We start from the raw sequence: 7392 nt of genomic DNA, 5'->3' as shown, positions 1-7392 counted from the left end.
CATCTATCTAGACTGAAATCTGCAGCTTCCCACACGAACAAGCCAAAAACAGAAATTGCTTAACACATTTGACTGACTTTTATCATGTCACTATGGCGAGAAAGGAAAATCTGCAGTAACTGGTGAAAGGGCAATCAAAACTACCTTACTGAGCCAGTACAAGTTATGTGATGCTGATTATTTAGAAGTGTCATGTAGAGAAATAAATGTCTGTTGTGTTTAGCACAGGTCTTCGGATCTGTCCTTTATGTCACGATAATTGCATGGGGATGTGGTCACATGTTACATTTTGTAATGAACCAAAAAGTTCATTTATTGCACCGTGATGTGGCGCCGAGGTAACAGTTGAAGTCATCCTGTGAAGGATCATTTTATGCATATCGCTCGAACAATAAAATAACACTGAGGTGAGGTGAAAACTGATCAATAAACTGTCAAAAATGCATAATTTACATCACACATAATCTTGTTAAAATATGAAGATATCTGTAAGCACAAAATATGAATTAAATCTCTCTACCGCCGCTGGACTAGTATTTTTCTCATATAGTTGATTTTTCTTTTCTGTCTTAATAAATGAAATAATAGTGTGAAAAGGTGCTTCTTGTATTGTTCTTGTTATCTTTGTATAATATGTTTAGATGTCTGAACCATTTAAGTCTGACCACAAAAAGAAAGACAGAAAAAAAAATCAGTAAGCAGACATATATATTTTTCCCACTGCCTTCACTGTAAGCTACCAGGATACAGTGTCAATAATATAAATCTATGATCCACAGGTTGGGCAACTAAGACTGAGGCAACTGTAACCCACAAAAGAATCTCTGTAGGAAAGCAAAGGACAGGAAAGAAACAAGCATTTGGCCGAGACAGTTGCAGGAGAGAGGGTGAACGGCGACTGGCTGGTTCTTCTCTGATGAAATATTGATACCGCTGACTTTGATTCTGCGATAGGTACTCTTGATCCAGATCTGTCACGGCATCAGAGACTCCCCACCACCACCACCACCACCACCACCACCTTCTTAGTCTTCCTCAGGTAGCATTACTGGCCTTCGGAAAACTGCTCCCCACCCTCCACCAGCTTTGATCAAACGTGTAGACTTTGAAGACCTTATAGAGATCAATGGTGTGCGTGTGTTGGTGTGTGTGTGCGTACAGGCAGGCGGATGCTGTGGGCCTGGAACTCAATAAGCAGCTGGACGGGGTTTCGCTGTTAGTCAGTTGTTGACTTTTATTTATCACGACTGCTGCTGCTGTAATTGATGACTGAATCAACAGACGCTGCAGCAGCCAGTGCTGACTTCTCTTCTTTTTTTTTTTTTTTTTTAGCGGAGCAGCAGTCGTATCTCTTTTCCCCTCGCAGCACTCATCTGAAATTTAAATCCAATACTTTGAAAGGAGGGTAAAAAACAAGCTTTATTATTTAAAGAGACCAGTTTCATTAACGAAAACCCAGGGCATTGTTCAGGCAATAAATCCTGAGGCTGCAACATCAGCGCACTCACATCTCTGGTTCGTCCTTTTATAGACTTTCCCAACACATCTCTGCATGCTTCTCTGCCTCTTTTATTCTCTTAAAAGACTAAAGTGCTCATTTTCTCTCTCTCTTTTTGTGTGCGTGCGTGTGTGTGTGGAGTGGAAAGTATCCAGTGCAGTGCTGTATTCCTGAGTAATGGAGCAGAGAACCATCTGTCTGTCTGGCCAGCCATTCGACTGCATCCCAAGATCCTATCAGTGTGTCTCACCTGCTAATGAGAAGCTAGCAGGTCTTCTGCTGCTTGCAGCCCTTAGAATGGATGACTTCCCTGCACTGTGGAGGCTGCTGAGCACGCATGGTTCCTCCTCAATCGTCTTTCTCGTCAGCACAATCAGTTGTTGACTAATTAAAATCAGCGGAATCAACAATGGCACGTGACACAACAGTTCACATGAATTTGACATTAGTTGAACTTTCTTCTATTGTAGCTGACCAAAATTTTGAATGCAGTGATGTTTCTAATATTTCTTTATTTAAAACATTTAAGATGCAGTTTTCTTTTTTCCACACCCGAACAAATTGTAGTCTTTGGTTTAGTCAATGAATCGCTAAAGCAAATACAGTAGAAAGGGACATGATATGAAATAGTACGATATTGGCTGGCCCCAAACAGAAGGCAGTTTGAGCTTTGTTAAAAATGGCTATAATTGAATAAGTATAAGGAGTCTGCTACACAAAACCAGAGCAATGACTATTATCAGGTTGATAACCAATAATTACTTAAAAATCTCTGTGCTCATTAAGCAGCTCCTGTAGAGAGGCTGGGCTCAATATAGCCCTCCAGAATCCCCTCCCCTCGCCCACCAAGATCCCGCTGCTCTCCCTCTCGTTATATCCCACTTTTCCTCCTCTCTGCTTTTCATTCCTGCTTCCTTTTTAATCACTTTCCATCCCCTCACTCGGTCGTGCTCGGCTACGTCCCTTTCCTCTTGCTCTCCCATCCTCCCATCTTTTCAGGGGCGATGGCAGTCATTTTTCATCTGTCCTGCGATGCCCTGTTTATTTATGTACAGGCCACGCTGGTCTCTTCCTCCCCCCCCACTCCGTCTCCTCCACTCCCTCTCCCCAGTTTTTCTCTCCCTGGAAGATTAACCATACCCTCTCCATCTCTTCTCATCTATCATCCTAATGGGGGCTACAAGAGGGAAAAAACAACAATTTGCAGAGGGTGAAGCAGCCACAGAAGGGCATGGCGAGTGTCTGGAATGCCACCTCGGATCAATTTCCACTTTGTCCTCGGTTTAATTTACGCGCCCGTTTTCATCCTGTCAGATGTAGCAATCTTCTTTCACCTTGCATGCATGAAAACCAGAAAATGTTTTGCATTGGATTTATGCCAGCACAGAGCTGTTCTCCTACCCTAAGTGAGTGCAGAGCTATCAAACTGGAAATAATCTCCAGGAACGTTCCCTGACTAATTTACAATATTTATCTGGTGAATTACGAAGAAGGATGGGGGAAAAAAAGTATCTTCACAGACCAGTGATGTCTGACAAACGGAAAATTGGATATTTCAGATGGAATATTTTACAAATATTTTGGGTAGTGACTTTTCATTGTTCTGTGTTTTACCTTAGTTTCTCAGATATCCTCATTGCTATTGCAAACAGGAACATGAAACAGAGTGTGTACAGAAGTGAAACTAATCTGAACAAACGACACAAGAAGCAGAAAATCATCCAGCATGCCGGATAGGTCAACATTAGACTGAATCACTTTTTTTGGATTCTGCTGCTAACTACAAGCGATGGGTGGAGAGTTATCCTGTTTCTGATTAAGATTTCAGTCAAATTTTATTTCACCTTCTAGCCCTAAAGGGCAGAGCATGGTGCAGATGAAGTTGAACTTCCACACGGCCTCGGACAAAACCATCCATCCTGGCTTAGTCCGAGTGTTTCTAATGGACTAATTTAGTTGCTAATTGAACTAATTAATCCTAATTTAGTTCATTTAGACTAAACTGAACTGTCTGCAACTGGATTGAACCACTTGCCGAGTGTTCTTTCAATTGTTGGTACACGTTGCACTGTGGATAATGTCTTACCAGCCTTATCCAGCGTCTTTATGAGGTGTTTGGCTTTTGCTGTGGGGTCAATCTGCAGATTTTGAACTAAAATATGTTCATCTTTGTGATCCATCGTAAGCGGCATGATGGTTGGACATTCCCATCATGTCTATACTTGGTGTAGATGAATGCAGCACCTTCAAACGTCTGGAAATCGTTCCCAAGAATGAACCATACGTGTGCAATTCCACAGTTCTCTTTCTGATAGCTGATTTTTTTTTTCTTTACTTTCCTTTTGTGTCAATTAAGAAAACGGTGTTTTCCCGGTGCGGTCTTAAAATACATATACGTATTTTACGGTTGTGTACTGTTGTTTTTTTTTCTAGCTTCATTCGCTGTGTTTTTTTCAGATTTTCTGCCACAACCTGCCAGTGACACTTGCATTAAATGTCCTTGACTGCCTCCACACCATTTTGAAATTTTTTCCTCTCTCTAAAATGTAGACCCCCGTGTAGTCGCTGGCTTCCATGGCCCTGATCACCCTCTCCACCAGCCTCCTTCGCTGTAAGAAGCCAACTGCGGGAGGCTCCTGCGAACCACATGCTATCACAGCTCGGCCTTCCAGTCTCCAACCGCGGCATGCTTACACTCATCCACTCCACAGGGGAAGTGTTGAGCCTCATTCGCCGACATGGCAGCACACATACAGAAACTCCCTTTACCATACTGGCAGTGCTGCCTCGAACCCCTCCTCTCCTTTACAGTTTCGCATTTCTCTCTTCTTGCCTGCTCCTCCCATCACTGTTTTCTCCTCAGTCTCTCTCCTCCTCTCAAAGAGCAGTTTTCCCTCGAGCATCGTTGCGCACTGCCGTCTTTGTTGGTGTTTACTTGTCTGAGTGTCTTTCTAATCCTCCCCCATCTTTCTGTCAATATTAGTCTTTGTTCATCTGTATCTAGGAATTTTTTTTCTCTCACCCCCCCCAACACAATGTCTGTGTGCTGAATAAAGTGAAATGTGACGCATATGATGCTGAAGCATACACACTGCTGGTTTAAGCTCAATCCAAATACAGGCTTCAACTGTTTGGTCCGATTAAGATTATTAAAAATCCCATTTCTTTAAGGTTTTCTGCAGAGTTGACTCTGTTTGCTTCCCTTGCTAGACAACTCTTCTTTTTTATTCCCACGCTATTATAGCTAATGCAACCAATGAATCTGGATATATTACATTTAATTTAACCATAACTGGGCAGAAATAAACCCCGTGTCAATGTAATTAACTGGGATGCATGCAATCAATATTAATATAACCAAATAAGACTGTTAGTAAGAGACATTAATTGGACTACGCAAATCAGATTAACTGGACTGAATGGGATTCTGTTTTTAGAATCATTTTTGACTGCATTTGGATTTCAAATTGATTTAAAGTAATTGGATTGAATTGAACTGCATGCTGTGGGAAGTAATTAGAGTAAACTGAACTGCCTGCAACCGTATTGAATCATAAGAGAGTCGTGAAAATAAGTGACGCAGACGCTTTCAGAAATGTTTAAGTGATTTGGTCTTTTCCAGATTCTGTAGTTATTTACACAAGCTCACCCAACAGACTCCACTCTCTTGTCATGTATTGCAGAGGGATTAGTCCTTGACGTGGCCGTCGCAGGTTCAAATCCTGGCCTGGTGACCTTTGCCACATGCCTTCCCTCACTCTCATTACCTACTTTCCTGTCTGAGCACTTTCAAATAAAGACCTTTTAAAAAAAATAAGAGCCAAAATATCACTTAAAATGGTGCTGTAATATATTGTAAGCAATACAGCATGGGTTTGTACGGTTTGGTACGCTGTCTTGTCTGTTTCCAACATAAAAGCGGCCCATAAAACTGACCCAGGACAACGTTACGGTGTGGTTACTGTGGAGCTACTGGTTTCACACAACACAGTCCATTGATTGGGGGACAGAAAAACGTCACTGCTTATAACAACTTCCTTCATCGTCGCACTGCTTTGACACAATGGTTTGTGTTTCACCCCGCTTGCCCTGTCAGAGTCCAACTGGCATTGAAACGCTCTCCTGCAGCTAAAAACAGTTTACCAAACCGACTCATTCTGCACTGCTCAGTGGAAATGAGGCAATACTTGTTTGCAAATGCCAGTCAATACCATGTCAAACTGCATTGCGCCTGGGCATTTTCACTTGTTAAGTGTATTTCTTTAGAATATTTTAGAAAAAAAAATCCATAAAGTTGCTTGTCATTGTGGAGGGCATTGTAAAACATATGGTCACTTATTTGTGTTTCAATCAATTTTATTGTCCCTCATTTGATGACTGATTTAACGATTGTGAATGTTATTTTATTACATATCACGGTAAGGACTAAAGCATACAATGTCCATGGGGAATCCTTGACTATTTAGTCAAGACAGAAACATAAACAATTTTGCATTCAGCTTTGGTGGTAGAACTTCCATTATCAGCAGCAGGATTGAAAATGTACAATTTGTGATGAACATAGTGCTGTTTAGAAAAACGAACTGTTAAATGTTTTGGGACTGAAGCGTCTCCATTGTGACTAATTGGAATAAAGTGGAGACAAGAGGAAGTCAGATGAGTCTGTGTCTTGCCAACTCAGCGCTGAGGTTTCTCTCCCCCCGCCCCCAGGCCTGAGGCCACAACTGGCCTCCCTTTAAAAGGAGCTGGCTTATAAAACACTCTCCAAAAGAGGGAAACTGGCGCTGGGCTGTGGTGGGCGTCAGTCAGCCAGTCAGTCAGGCGAAGGCCCCGCTGTCTCCCACTCTAGAGGACAGGTACCTTGAACTAGTTTCTCCAAAGCTGACTCTGAGATTTAATGCAATCGAAAGCCTCTGGGCCCTTTTAGCAATTTGGAGTCAACACACAAATACACCCACGCTCAACTGGAACGACTTTCCATCCCTGCCCCTTCATGTGTTAATGTGCTGAATGGAGGTGTGTAAGAATCTGCTCGGGAGCGTGTGTGTTTGGTTTCCCTGCTGATAGCGTCCCACCGCTCCCTCCTTCTTTTTTTTCTTTCCCTTTTGATCCAGAGCCGCACATCACTGGACTTAAAAAAAAAAATACACACACGCTGCAGACTCACACAGGGTTAATGTGGGTTTTTAATAACTGTCCATCTAAAACAAATTTTTCCACCCACGCTGCGTGTGGGGTGAAGCACAGAACTCATTTAACACACGATGATCAGTCAGTAAAGTGAGGAGCTGTTAATGCCCTGCAGACTGTCGAATCGGTTTCTTTGTGGGTTTTAAGCAAACTCAAAAGTTCTATAAAGGAAACAGCCACATGTCATTATGTGGCAGAGCTCCCAGACAGAGGTGGTCTGGTAGATTAGGAGGATTTGCAGCTGTGTTATAAACAGCTAAATTATTAGAACACAATTGTGAACTGGAGACGTATTCAAAATGTTTCAAAAATAAAAATCTGAATCTTAGATAGAAACTGAAAATTTGCCAGTCTTGGGCAAAAACACTCAAGCTCAATCAGAGTTAATGTGGAGGCATAATCTCTGATGTTTGACTAAACAAGGATTAGTTTAGTTATGAACTTTAATTGGGACAATTTAATAGGGTTATGTTTTGAATGTAAGCAGAGGCATGGGTCCGCTAGCTCTGAGGGTTCCCAATCTAACCCTAATTTCAGCCCTAATTTTAATCCTAACTCCAAACCTCCCCCCTACCCTGGTGGTTTATAATGCCCCATGTGAGATGGCTCCATGTTGGTGCCAAGAAGATGTAAAATAACTTCAGAATTTTCAAATATTTGAGCATTGTCTAAATTAATAAACATGGAAAAATGTTAGAACTTCA

Source organism: Xiphophorus maculatus, chromosome 14 (assembly GCF_002775205.1).
Source record: "Xiphophorus maculatus strain JP 163 A chromosome 14, X_maculatus-5.0-male, whole genome shotgun sequence".
Lineage (NCBI taxonomy): Eukaryota > Metazoa > Chordata > Actinopteri > Cyprinodontiformes > Poeciliidae > Xiphophorus > Xiphophorus maculatus.
The sequence above is the reverse complement of the archived record's forward strand: the minus strand, read 5'-3'. Positions refer to the sequence as shown.